The sequence below is a fragment of the Chinchilla lanigera genome, unplaced genomic scaffold (assembly GCF_000276665.1).
Source record: "Chinchilla lanigera isolate Chin_1 unplaced genomic scaffold, ChiLan1.0 scaffold00004, whole genome shotgun sequence".
NCBI classification, from domain to species: Eukaryota; Metazoa; Chordata; class Mammalia; order Rodentia; family Chinchillidae; genus Chinchilla; species Chinchilla lanigera.
Window position 1 is genome coordinate 41,761,977 of NW_004955405.1, and position 14,360 is coordinate 41,776,336.

The window sequence follows — 14,360 nt, forward strand, 5'->3', positions numbered from 1 at the left end:
AGCCCGGCTTCCCAGCACGCCCTGGTTCTCTATTACAGCCGTCTACACACCACCCTAGGGCCTCCCACGGCGGACAGAGACTGCGCCCCTCTGGGCCCCAGGGGCCAAGAGACAGAAGAAGAGAGCGGGAAGCCCAGGTCAGCCCCTGGCGACAAAATCGAGGTCACGGGCTCAAAAACAACATAAGCCTGGCGCGCCGTCACACGCGCCACACCGCACTGCCTGGATGCCCTGGGTGCCGAAGCGGCGCACAGGCATCTGCGGCCAAGTCCCCGAAGCCCAGTTCGGGAGCCCGGGCCGATGCGCATCAGGGTCCTTCACACCGCTCCTTCCCCCGGGACAAAGTTGCTGGCGCCCCAGGGCTGCACCTTAGGGCTGTGCACACTCCAGCCGGCACCGGAGCACATGATCCAGTCCCCCAGGCACCTGATGCTGTCTCGGTTCCAGGGCAGGGTACCGCACTTTTGCAGTTCTTTCGCCTTGCGAACGGAAACCTCCTGAATTCCGGCCGGCCCAGCAGCCCGCACCCGCCCGGCCCGCCTTCTGCAGCCAGCCGCGCGCCCACTCCCCGGTCCCCGCGGGATCGTCTCCCCTCGAGCCCTCGGCCCTGCGTGGGGCTGGCAGGCGCCCTGAGGAGCGAGGCAAACGCAGGGGGTGGCAGTCCAGCTCCGGCCCGGCCCAGGGCGGCGAGCCCAGGCTCGGCCGTTCGGCCCGAGCTGCCGGGCCGGGCAGCAGCTCGCCGGCTCCGGGGGAGGCTGCGGCAGCTCAGGCCGGGCGGAGACCCCTAAGCCCGAGCTTCAGGGAGTCTACCCAGCTTACCGTGCAGCCCAGGTCCGGGCGGGTGCTGCTCCTCTCGGCACTCGCCCGCGGCTCCACAGCGCGCTCCGGTGCAGGCAGTCCCTCGCTCCAGGCGCGGTGGCTCCGCCCGTCCCCTGCTCCGCGGCAGCGCCCATTGGCTTCGGCAGCGAGGCCCCGCCCCCAGGAGCTCCGCCCCGCCTCTCCCAGCGCCCGGCCCTTCCTTCCGTCCCACCCCCGAGCCCCGCCCCGCTCCCAGAGCCGTGGCTGTCATTGGATCTTCAGATAGGCCCCGCCCACAGAGGCCCCACCCACACGCCCCGCCCGGCGGGTTCACCTCTGCGGCAGGGAGCGTCACTCCAGACTCCTGCGCTTGGTGGCTGCGTGATGCAATATTTGTCTCTCCCAGGAGCGTCCGGCCCCTCGGGGAGTGACAGGAGTGCAGGGCCCCAGACGCCAGCTTGGAGAAGTCATCTGCCCCGGGCCTCCGTGGGCGCCTCCCCGCGAGCTGGCGGCCACGTGCCGCCCAGCCCCGCAGCCGGAAAGGGGACGACGCCCGCGGGTTGTGGGGTTCGCAGGAGCGCGCAGCGGGCGCGCCCACCACGCGGGTCAGGCTGCACAGAGCGGGAAGCGGATTGGGTGACCTCACACAGGAAAGGGCCGCAGCCACTGCTGTGTGCCGTGTCCACCAGGCCACCCGTGATACGGGTGGAGAGGGGGACCGGAGCAACTCCAGGCTGGAGAAAACGAGCCCCCCAAAGGGAGCCAGAGCTGGAGCGCAGCCCAGGATGGCCACTGTCAACAGCCAGCAGAGAGCCAGAGGCCAGGGGTGAGCGAGCCAGGCTCCTCCAGGGCTCCCTGACTTTCAGGAGGCTGGGACAGCTTACTTAGGAGGAGGGGCTTGTTGTGGCTCGTGGCGGCTCAGTCACTGAAGGCAGGAGGCGGTGGAAAGGTCTGTCAGAGGAAACATGCTCATATCCTGGTGGCCAGGAAGCAGCGGGAGAACGCAGGAGCCGGTGAGGGAGAGGGACCCTTCCAGGTCAGGCCCCAGCGACCTCTCTCTTCCCACCACATCAAGGCAGTCCTCTTCCCAAAGCCCTGCTGTAGGACTGCACGAGGTCTTGGGAGGCATCCTCCCTACCAACCATAGCAGCTGCCTGTACCAAAATGGGGAAGGGTCCTGTCCATCATCTTCTGCCTGCTGCATGACCTCAGGAACTAAAAGGGCACGGGACCTGCGGGGGATGCCACGCTCCAAGACTGGCTGGCCAGGTGGTAGGGTACCTGGTGAGCTGGCTGGGTCTACCAGAGCCAGAGAGGTGTGACAGACAGGCACATGCACCTGCAGGGAACAAGCACTGCTCAGCACCTGAGGCTTCCCCATGTGGGAGTAGGGACCCAGAGCTGCCAGATGTTCTGATTTTCTTGAAGTGTGGTACTGGGGCATCAATCCAGGGCCTTTGCACTGAGCTACATTCCAGCCCTTTTTTATTGTTTATTTTGGGACAAGGTCTTGCTGAGTTACTAAATTGCCCATGCTGGACTTTCTAGCGATCCTCCTGCCTCAGCCTCTCAGAGTGCCTGCATCATAGATGTGCACCACCACACTTAGCTGAAGATGTTTTGATTTTTATTTAAAAAAAAATTTTTTTTTAAGAAAAACTCCTATAATCCCAGCACTTGGAAGGCTGAGGCAAGAGGACTGCCAAAAGTTTGAGACCAACCCAGGTACGTAGGGAGTTTAAGGCCAATCTGAACTACATAGTGAGGCCCTGTCTCAGAGAGAAAGCAACAACAATGAAAAACCCCATAAACTGCTGATTTTCAACTATGCACAGTAAAGTCACTTGGGCAAAATTGGAAGGGGTATTCTTGCCTGGGTGTGTACACTAAAAAGTTCCCTACTATCAGGTTTTTTATGTTTTGTTTTTTGATACTGAGAATCAAACTGACGACCTTGCACTTGCCAGGCAGGCGCTGTGCCGCTGAACTATATCCCCAGCCCTACTATCAGTTCTAAAGAAAGAAGAAAAAAGCAAACTGTAGGATAGAGGTTTAAAGGAGAAACCAGTCAAATTATAGTATGGAAAGTTATTTTTATTGCTCTATAAATAAGCAAAGGAATGGCATTAGATTCAGGACAGGTTAATGGTTCCACTGATTGTAGCTAGTCCTCAAGGTCTGTCACCCAGAGTGGCAGCAACAAGATTCTCCCGTCATGCACTGGAGGTCAGCCGAGTTTGGTGTTGCTTGTTTGTACGACTGAGCCAAGTAACAAAAGGTGTTCCGAAGCCCCACTTCCCCCACCTGCGATATTGTCTACGTCTGGAAAACCACGTGGTAGCATAACCCACTGAGTTTAGGTTGAGAGGAGAGGACATCAAAGACCTGAGCTACATCATCCCGTAACTTCCCCCGGCCTTCCTCTTCAGCAGAGAGCTGGGCACCAGGCAGCTTTGTAGAGCTTCTGTCTGTATCTTCACATGTCTTTGGGGTGTGGGTGTGGGGTTGTTCCTTGTGTGGAGACCCGATGATTCCCAGGGCAAGGTCCTCCACCATTTGCCACCCTGAGTCCTGTGGGCCAATTCCCCAGAAATCCTGGAGGTCACCTCAGTTGAGCTGCATAGCTGCCCACTCCTGGGACTTTGTCTTCCCAGAAAGAGGCGAAGAGCCGGGAAAGAGACCCGTGCAGTGACAGGGCAGTACCCGCAGCGTCCTGAAGAGACTGGACTACAGGGTCACAAGTGAAGTGAGGAGGAGTAACCGGCTCTTCAGACAGAATCTTGCTGTGCAGCCTTCAGCACTCCCCCCTTTCCTGCCAGATTCTCAAATCGGCCATCCCTGCCCCGCCCCTCGATTGTGTTTGTGTGTGTGGGTGTGTGAACCTCCCATTTCTGTGGAGTTCCTTGTGTTGCCACCCAAATTACTTCTCTTGCTTTTAACCGAAGTCCCAGTGCACTCAAGAAGGAAGGAAACGCTGCCCGCCACACCCCCCGAGGGGGGCAGCAGTTTGGCGCAGGGTCCACACACAGATGGGAGCGAACAGGTGACAGGTGGACGTGTGTGCTCACAATGTTAGGAACCCACCCCATAGGGCGGCAGTGGCAGTAGTATTTTGGTGTTATTTTTGAAAAGAACCGAGATCTGCTATTCTTGACAAATCTAAAAAAGTGAGGAGGCTCTTATCCAAACAAAACCACCACTACCTTCTTGTATGGAAATTTTGTAGTGTGCAAAGTAAACCACAGAAATTTCCCTCCTTTCATATGCATGGCCAGTGAGTGCCAGAGCTATAGCTAAACCTAGGTCCTATTTCGGGATGGCTTCCACTCCACCTGCCCATGGCTTTCTATACTTGCCAGCAAGAGCAGAGCTGTTGGCCAGGGGACAGGAAAGGTGCCCTTCCTCTTGCTGACTTAGCATGGTGCCTGAAATCTGCAGGATTCCCAGCAAACCTCTAGGTTTGGTTTTATCAGCAGGGGAGAAAGAGGGATTGTGGAGTCTGCCAAGCAGGACCAAGGAAAGAGGCAGAAGTGGGAGAACTTTTCAATTTCACCCGTTTTCTATTTGGATTTTTAAAACTCCTTAGGAAGATGTCAAAGATAGAGTCAAAACAGTTTTGAAAATGTCAATTTCCTTCACCACAAGGCAGTTTATGACTGCTCCAAGCCCTGGGAACGTGAGGGGAGTTTGGAGGGTTTCACTGACATCTACAATCCCTTTCTAGTGTGAAGGGTCGGCCTGCCATGGCCCGGCCTGGGCCTGGCGCAGGGTCAGCTGCCGTCGGGAGGTCTTGGGCCTGCTTCTTTGTAGTAGAGTATTTTTGCTGATGTTGCAAAAGATTGTCATGGCAACCAGAAAAATAAGTTTCTGAGTCCTCCCAGTCCCCCTGAAAGGGAGGCAGATGTCAGTGGGAGTTCCTTTGTCATCGAGGGTGCGTGCGGGAAGGTTTCTGATGATTACGTCACCCCCGAGGCGGTAATGTGTCTCCTCCACACGGGGCCAGGAAGCAGTGCAGGACGAGGTAGGAAGAGGCCCGGGGCCCGCGCGATGGCAGTGGAAATCCTGGCCGCACGTGCCTGTCACCTGGGGCTGAGCCTGCACCCGCCAGCGACAGGGCTGGGGAGTGTGGCGGGGAGTACAGCACTGTGTCATCCTCCGCCCGCCCGCCCGTTTGATGGTAGTGCTGGGGTTAGAGACGAGGTTGCGGGCCGTCCCGGCCACTCCTCCCGTGGTCTCTTCTCTGTGAAGTGAGGTGGAATAACTGGCTCTTCAGAACCATCCCAAAGCTCAGGAGTGCGGGCACCTGCGAATACCAGTTCCATGTGCATCGGGGCCAGTGCGGGGTGCAAAACCCCATGAGGCTCTTTTGGATTATGCTCTCCCTGGCTTCATGTTTTACTTGGAGTCTCCGAGGTCTTTGAGCACCAGGACCCAGTGAAGAAGGTAGAGAAGCTGCCTCCTCCACCCTCCTCCTCTCCGCCCTAACCCACGTGTGACTGTCCACAGGACGGTCCCATGTACATCCCTGTCACTTCAACCAAGCTCTGTGGCTGGACGAACAGTCAGGCAAGACGACAAAGCGTGTTTCCCCTCCTCTGCAGGAACAGGCAAGGGCGCGGTGCCGAGAGCAGGAAAGCTGGGCAGTGCTGCCCTGTTTAATCTCGCTCTGCTGCTTGCCAGGCACCTGACTTGGGCACAGTATTCGCCTCTAGCTCCACCCCTTTCACACCTTTTGTAAAAGTGTGTGACGATGCTGCCCACGGGTTGGGCTGTTGGGAGGAGGAGAGCTGCTCAAATGCACAGTCCTCAGAGCTGAGTCTGGTACAAATTAGTCCTCCATCAGTGTTATGCATTTTATTTGCATCTGAAGGATCAGCTTGATTTCACAAAAGGCAAACACACACACACACACACACACACACACACACACACACACACATACACACACCTTATTCCGAGCTCAGCCAGTAGGCGGACCCTGAGTGGATTACTGTGAGGGTGTGCAGCCCAGAGTGTGGGGCAGCTTGGTCTCTGTCCTCTTTGTCTGAGGCCACAGCTGCTGGATTGGAGTGGGGGTGTGGGTACTGCCACCCTGCACCTTCCTTCCGGAGCCCGCTGTGGATGCGGCAGCTGCTTTCACCTTTCTCCTCTCTCCTCCAGCCCCATGGAGAGTATGAGCCGACCTGCAGGAAGCTGCTTGGAGAGAAGTATGAATCAGGCATCCATCAGCGCTTATCACAGCAGCTGCAAGCTCCCTCCCGTGTGCCAGGCCCTGTGCAGTGCGCTGCAGTCCTCTGCTCGTTAGATTCTCCCACCAGCTCTGAGAGGCCGGCACGTACCACTTCTCATTTCACTGGGTGTGAAAACTGAGGCTTAAAGAGATAAATCCACTGGCCAAGACCCCACAGCTGTTCAATCAGGGACCAGAATCCTAAGCACACAGTCCTGCCCCTGAGCATCAGCCTGAATCACCCAGCAGCCTGGTACGGTCTCCTGTTCCTTCCGTGTTGCCCCTGGTGGTTCCCTGATTCCTTCCCCCCAGCTCTGTCTCAGGGCAGGGCTCCCTCACTGCATCTTCTTTATTGCTGCTCAGCAGGTCTCGTGTGCCACTTTTCTGAAATGGCTCCCTGAGGTCTTCGCAAGCCCCTGCTGGAGACAGTTTCCCCCACAAGTGGGCCGCTTGTAAAGTCTGCTGGGGCCGCTGGGGTTGTGCTTTGGGCCAGGGCTCTGGCTGGCCCCTCTCCAGGCCTTCCCTTCACATGTAAGCTCATCCCTTCCATGCATGATCTGTTTTCCACAGACATCTTGCCTTGTGCGTGTGGCATTATTTAATCAAGGAACTATTTTATCTCATTTCCTCTCTGGTGTGGAAGGAAGGATTTGGGAGGAGTAAACCTCCTGAGACCGCTGTGCATCAAGAGAAATGATGTGAATCTGTACCAACATGGAAAGTGCCTCTGTGTCACAGTCCATCTGTGTCACTCAGAGGCTTCGCCAGTGACAGTGTCACACATGTGTTGCAGTGTGCCCAGGATGAAGCCATGTCCATAGCATTGTTTGAAACCATGGAACCACTTGCCAGTGGGGGCCAGCTGAGTGGGCCAAGGCATTCCCACACACCGAGTGCTGCAGAGGGCTCAGAAGAGAGTGTGCTCACGTGTCCATGTGGTCAGGATGGAAACTAGAGCAAGGCTCCACGTGTAGTGCCATGCAAGAGGAAGAACACCGGCCCGGGAATCAGGGTGCTTGGCTGTGTGACCTCAGGTCGTCACTTGGTCCCTCTGCATCTCTGTCCCAGCTCTGTGGTTTTCTGGCTATATTTTGCAGGGCCCTGGAAGGGTTTCCCACAGGTGGTCAGGGGCCCTGATGCTCCCCCAATCCTTGCACATGTGGGGTAGAGAGACAAAGAAAGGAAGGAAGTGATCTTTTGCAAAAGGGAAGGGACCAAGAGATGGAGGGAAGGGAAAGGGGGTAAAAATGAATTAAGACACGTCACATACACGTACCAACTCCCCATGCAGAATATAATCATTATCAACTGCAAACATGTACCATGTTTTATTTCTAAAAATAGAAATTAAAGAAAAGAGAAGACAGAGAGAAGAGACCAGAGAAAGAGGGAGAGAAAGAAGATTTCCTTTTTAAAAACCACATTATTAAAGAATGACCGACACAAACAAGAGGATTTCTGAAACTCCTCTCATGTCTGCTCTTCTAGGCAGAGGCAGCCTTGGCAGAAGCTGCATGGTTGGGCGGGCGGTGGAGCCCTGGCTGGGAGCCTGGAACCCGCAAGGCACAAGTAGGATTGCCCGGGCCCGGGCGTCTGCTGCACACTGCCTTCTGTGAGAGTGGCTTCCTTCCCCTTAATTTTCTCCATGAGGACACCTTGAGATGGGCGTTGAAGATCCCACTTCATATTCAGCAAAACTGAGTCTTCAGAGCAGCTGAGAAAGCTCACTCAAAGTCGCACAGTCTGTGAGTGGCAGAACCACTCACAGAGGAGGCTGTGGAGAACCACTTATTGACTCTCTTATAGCATCAGCAGCTGGATCTGTGCTGTAGGATAATCTCTGGCTCCAGCGTGGAGCTGAGCTCAGTGTAGGGGGCACCCATCAGTGTTAGAGCATGGGCCACATCGCTGTGACTCACTGACCCTTGGCTGGCTCCCTCACGGCATCCTGAACCCCTCCTTAAGACAAGCACACTGATTCATCCTTGCATCCCTGCGCCTACCTCAGCCTGCAAATAAGTGACACCTGCTACCTTTTCTCACATGAACAGATGTGGTTTCCAGGTGCTTTATAAAACACAGGCTGAACAAGGCAGATGCAGTATTTATTCCCATGCAGTTAGTAGACTGGCGAGCACATAGTAGGCACTTTATCCATGTTCTTGGAGTGACTGAGTGAGTGGCCAGCCTCAACGGCCAGAAACAGCAAGGACTGGAAAGAGCACAGATTGGGTAGTTGTGTTTAAACTGGTTCCTTGGTTATTTCTGATGTCCAGGGCTCTGCCCCTAAGGGCTCTGCGCCTAGGAATCACTGTGTGGCTGACCTGAGGTGCTGTCTCCTTAACTGGCTGCCTGAGCTTAGGGCTTTCTGCACTGGCTGTTCCTGTCCCTTGATGCTTGGCATTTTAAGCCCCTGGACTCACCGAGCTTCGGGTACCACCCAGCCTTTTCTGGTCTTGTGTGGTCTAAATTGATCTTGAAGCACTCACTGTGGGACCTTGGTGGTACCAGTTCTGATGGAAACCTTTTCTTTCTTTGTCAACCCCTGGGGTGCTTCAGTCTCTAGTTTCCACCTCTCTGCCTGCCCCACTCAGCACCTGTCACCTAGATAGCACGGCTCCACACACCTGGGTCTGCAAAGCGTCTCCCAAGATCTACTTGAAGTTACCCAGGAGGCGGGATGGTTGCCATTTCAAAGTAGATGTGTACACAGTAGAGCCCTGTTCTGTCCTTCATGTGCAATTAAAATAAAACTGCATAATATTTAAAGGGAGGTTGATAGATTTTCCTTCATTTTGTCCTAGACAGAATTTTTCTGTAGAAATGAAGAAAAGAGTTGCTAATTGAGGAGTTTGGGGCAGGCAGATCATTTCCCCGTCGGCTGGTGATGGTGAGAATAGAGGGTTGGGACAGATGTCACTGGAGGTTCTCAAATCCGGCTCATGGATGAACATCACAGGAGCCATGAGTTTAGGAAGAACTTGCCATGTTCAGCTTCGGGATCAGCGTGTCCAGTGGAAGGGTGTGTACCTCCTGGAACAGTCCCTGGGGTCTCAGGGTGCTCCCTGCACTGATGGGCGCTGCGCAAATGCAGGAGGGTGGGTGGGAGACAGACCACTTCCCAGCCTTGTGTGCTCCTCCTTCTAAGCCAGCACTGCCCGCCTGTGTTCCAGCTCAGACCCAAGCTCAGTGTCGCCTGGCCCAGGCCTCAGTTCATGGCCCCAGGGTGCTTTCCCAGCAGTTCTTTGACCCAGCCCGCGGCACTCAGGCTGCTCCCTGTCCTGGCTGTCAAACACTGGTCCCTGAAGCCCGGGGGTGACCTCCATGTGCACCCCGTGAATGCTCAGCACAGACATTTCTGGGCAAGGGAGGAAGCCAGTTTCTCCCTGCAGCTGTCTCAGGGGACACACATTTCATATCATTACGGCTCATAATTTCCCTGATGACGGGAACGTCATGTCAACTCTCGTCCACTTTAAACAGGTCATCTGTTGACCGATGGTTGTCCCCCACAGGGGATAAGTGTTGTGGTGAAATCCTTCCTATTTCTGTTCAGGGAAAAACTCAAGATGCTGCCTCATTTTCTTTAAACTTCATTCTCACAGTTTAAATAAACTTCACTGGCATTTTCTCTTCTGCATTTACTAACAGCCCCTTAGTAGGACAAAGGGGCTCCAATGCCTTGAGCCAGGCCGCTGGTGTTTGCGCTCTGCCCTAGAGGTGGGCGGGCGCATGCACAGCCCTGACTGCGGGACCCCGACCACGCTTTCATTGTGTCTCCAGTCATGTTGTCAAAAGTCTGATCTAACAACCAAAAGGAATTTCAGCCAACGCCTTACTAAAGGAGGTCCACTTTGTGTCCTAGAGCAATGCACTCAGAGACCCATCACCCTCCCCGTGGTCCTCTTGCCTCCTGGATGGTCGAAAGCCAGCCCTCCAGGGTCTCCAGGCTCCAGGAACCCAGTCCTTGCCGCTTTCCTGCCGTTTCCTCTTGTCCTCCTTTTGAACCCCTAAGCCTGTCTCTCCAGTCACATTTGTGACATCCTTTGAGTCAGTATCATACAGCACTGTGGACTGGACTAGCAAGCTGAAATTCCACTAATTCTGGAACAAGTGAAACATGTCCTTTCATAAGGGGGTGGGGGATGTGAAAGCTGAGGCCATCAATGCCCACCTCCTCTCCTCTGTGTGTGTCAGGGGTCATCGCCTGCACTGTAGACCACAGCCCTGCACACCTCAAGGGGAGCAGTGTGCCCACAGCCCTCCCACGGGGACCCCTGCCTCTTCTGACAGCAGCCTCCTTCCTGAGCCTGCCCTCCCCCGCCTCATCTGTGAGCTCTGCCAGACCCATCACTCACTCATCCTGTGACTCACTGCATTTCTGTGCTGCAGACCGATGTCAACAGGAAAGCAGCGTGACCGTCTGAATGAGCTGAGGTCCTGCCCGGCTTCGTGAATGTAGGGAGAAGGCACGGAGCCGGGCTCACGGCTGCTCCCCCGCTTCTTCCTCATGGCTGGGATCTGCTGCTCCAGCATCAGGTCCCCTTTCCAGTCCTTTCTTCTCCATAGAAGCTCACTCCTTATATGTGGATGTAGGGTTGTGACCAGAATATCAGCGATTGTCCAGGCAAGCAATGGGCTGAAGAAAAAGACAGAGGTGTGTTTCCAGGACACAGGTCCACGAAGGAGAAAGGATGAGGTACTTAACAAGGGCCTGGACTACTTTGTGTCTGGCGCAGCATGCTCTTTGTCTATCTGATATTTACTGAGCCCTTGTTATGTGCTGGATACTGTTCCAATTACATTACCCCAATTAATATTTTAATTATCACAATATACTCATGAGATAGTTATAATTTTCCCATTTCACTGACCTGGGGCTCCAGGCTCACAGCCCTTGAGTAACTTTCCAAAAGCCATACAGATAATGAGTAATAGGACCAGGCTTTAAACCCGGTCACAAACCCCTGCTAGAGCTGCACCCCTAACCTTCACATAATACCTCCTTCTCACCCACAGAAGGGTGACGGCATCCCCTAACCCAAGCAGCTGAGTCTTCACCATGATGGAGAGGAGACCTTTATCCAAGTGTCTCTCTGTGGCCGGAAGAAGGGAAGCCTTGTGGAGGGGGGAGAGGAGGCAGCTCTACGTGGTAAGGCTGGAAATGGGATCTGACCTTTTTACTCCAATATCGTGGTCTTTTAGCATTATGGAAGTTGAATAACTTGTCAGAGACAAGAAAAGTCCTTACATCTATCAGTGGGTGGAATTTCCTTAATTGCATTTTATCAGACGTGGTTTCTGCACCATTAGGTGAGTCAGCCACCTGTGCTCCATTTCCTGCCTCCCACGACCATGCACCATGTGGCCACAGACTGTGTCATCCTCCTCTCATGCCCAGGGAGCCTCCTCCCAACACAGATGCTGCTCCAGCACATCAGTAACTTTCCATGGCTGCAGAGCTGTAGGTGGTGGGAACAGAATACTTGCTAAAGGGTCTTGGAGGAGAAAGACGTATAGACTAGCTAAGATAATAACCACCGAGTCACTGAATCCGTAAATCTGTATTGCCTCACAATGCCACATTCTTTCAAAGATGTCTCTTGTAGCTGTTTTAATGGGATAGGATTGCAGAAGCCAGGGAATGGAAAGTTTTCTTTCCACAAGCTCTGGAGACTATCTAAAATAAATCTCCCAGACAAAATGATGTCATCCAGATTAGATGTGTCCCTGGAGAATGATAACATGCTTACTTGGAGTGAGTCACCTTCCTCTGAATGTCAGAATTAAGCAGTATCAAATCTAATAAGCATTGATAGGCCGGAAGGAATTCTAATGTAGTCAGTGAAGCCAAAGAAATTCAGTGTCTAAGGTAGAGGAAGTAGTAACTTAGGTCTGTTTATCCCCTAACTGACCTAGAAATTTATTTTAATGGGTGCTTTAAAATACATTAAGAGTAAGAAGTAAGAAATCATAAATAATAACAGTAGGAAATAAAGGTCCTTACTGATGAGATAAGGCGTTCCTCTGGAGCTTGAATCAGAGTGCCTGAGTTCTCCATCCATTCCTGTCTAAGGACTTGCCACAGTATATCAACTTCTGTCGCTGGATGTACACGCCATATTTCTGCCTGGTGCGGCATACACTCGCGACAGGGTTGTTTATGGGCAGCTTGCTTCTACTGAGACACGTAGTTCCTGGCTGTAACTGCATGGTTTTGTGGTTGCGGTTTTCCTTCTTTGTTCATTCCAAGTGTCTGTGTTCCTCACAAGACTGTTTGAACAACTAATTGTATGTGCAGATGTGCGTTCTGTGCACCTAGCCTTCATCAATTCGGACAGGACGAGGAGGCTCCTGGAATCCCTAGGGGCCAGACGCTGTCCATGGTGCTGAACTGTACGAGTTCACAGGTAGATGCTTCCATCTGGAAAGGGGGAAAAATTAACCAAATATTCAGACTTTGTAAGGACCTATAGACCTTGAAAATGTTAGTGATCTGTACGCTTAGAGCAGAATAATGCATCCAGGTTTAAAGACCCCGGTTTCCTACAGAAATTATAACAATGGCATTTTGGATTTCTCTTCTTTGGTATTACATTCAAAAGCTGCCACATTACTCGGCCCAGAGTAGATTCTCTTTTGAGTGAATAATGAGTGTGGTCACCATTCTTAAAGAAGTGGATATACGTTCAAAAATGATACGTGGTGTGCGAGCCATGTCTCTGGACTCCCACTGCTGGAGTTCCCACGACAGTCAAGCTCTTAGATCCCATATGAGAAATTTCACTTCTTCCCAGCAGGATTATCTCAAAGGGTTGATGTGAGGATTGAAGAATTAATATGAAAAAATACTTAAAACTGAACCTCAACATGGAAAGTATTATGTTTTATCATTATTATTACTTCCTTCCACTTACTTTGATATGATGATTTATGAATAATGTACACAAATTATAAAACCATGATAAAAATTTAGTGTTTATTATGAACCAGAAATATTAATTTACCAAATCCCTTGGAAAACTATGATATATATGTACAGCAATTCATAGTCACAATGCATACACTAACTTCCCAAAGTTGTATAAGTATTTTTAAAACTCAGATTTAAAATTAACTTGTCTAGAAATCTATGTGTTTATTTCAGCTTTTGGGTTTTGTTGTTGGTGCTGTTTTGGAAACAGTGTTGCTAAATCACTTGACCTTGTGATCCTCCTGCCTCAGCCTCCGAGAGTGCTGGGATTATAGAAATGAGCCACAGTGCTCAACCCCTATTTCAACTTCTAAAAGTCTAAATGAGGCCAGTAAATTTAATAAGACAACACTTTACTGCTTTCTCAATATTTGGATTCCATAAGGTTGGCAATGTGGAGAGCAGACTGGGTATGGAATGAGAATTTTCACAGAGAATTTCCCAGAGAATCTTTGTGTTACAACCCTTCCTTCAATATCGTGCCATAACAGCCTCACATGAAACAAGGTGAATTTTCAACATTTTTATATTTTTCCCTTGAGAAGAGAGGAAGAGAAGGGATATTTTCGATTCCTTTTCCAATTAGTAAAATTAGCACATAGATCCTAAACATATGCTCTGTCTCTTTTACCGATTAGTCTTGACACAGAGATTAAAACGTTTTTCATTTTTATCTTCATTTTCAATCTGATTATTAAAATAACCTTGATAATCCATTTCAAGTTCACTCTGTCAGTTATCTAAATTTGAGTGCTGAGCAGTCTTCACTGGACATTCCCTGTATGGACTGGGTGTAGTAGTGTATAGTTCATACCTGACCAAGAAGAATATGTTTACTCATCATTGCTTGGTTTCATTCTTTTTAAAACTAGGATTCTTTGAAGAGAAATCAGAATTGCACGTGCTATTTTCAATTTTCAGTGGAAGACTAAAATAAAAAAGAAATGATAAAAACCATTATTATTTTCCTGGAAGATAATAGACAATGGTGTAGCCAATTTTCTCAGGGCTATTTCTTTTCCCCTCATTTTGACTGCTCTGTTTCTGCCCATACAAATAGGAAAAATGCTAAGCACATGCTGATATGTGTTGGGCATGGGCTGAATTAGCCAGGGTGCTGCAGCTGTCCAGATGATTTGGCTTACAGCTCGTAGCCCACCTGGCTGTCTCTTTGCTGTATCCACAAGAGGCCCTACTCTCATTGGTCAGTGACATTATGTCAGTGATTGGCGTTACTATAACTTGCCTCTGGTGAGGAATGTGCTGGCAGCTCGGATGGCGCGGGTGGGTGCTCATGTTCACTGAGCACTTGCTCTGTCAGGATTCACGCTAGGTTCTGTGCTCTGCTTTCTTATTCGA

The 14,360-nt window shown here is 51.7% G+C and overlaps 1 protein-coding gene across 1 annotated transcript in view; it reads right to left on the bottom strand.

The window, feature by feature from the left end:
- Positions 1–918, bottom strand: part of Syn3 (synapsin III) — a 312,814-nt gene extending 311,896 nt beyond the window's left edge. Inside the window, exon 1 of the mRNA XM_005374650.1 lies at positions 820–918. The gene's annotated coding sequence lies outside the window, so the exon portion shown is untranslated. The remainder of the gene's footprint in view (positions 1–819) is intronic.
- Positions 919–14,360: the final 13,442 nt, after the last annotated feature.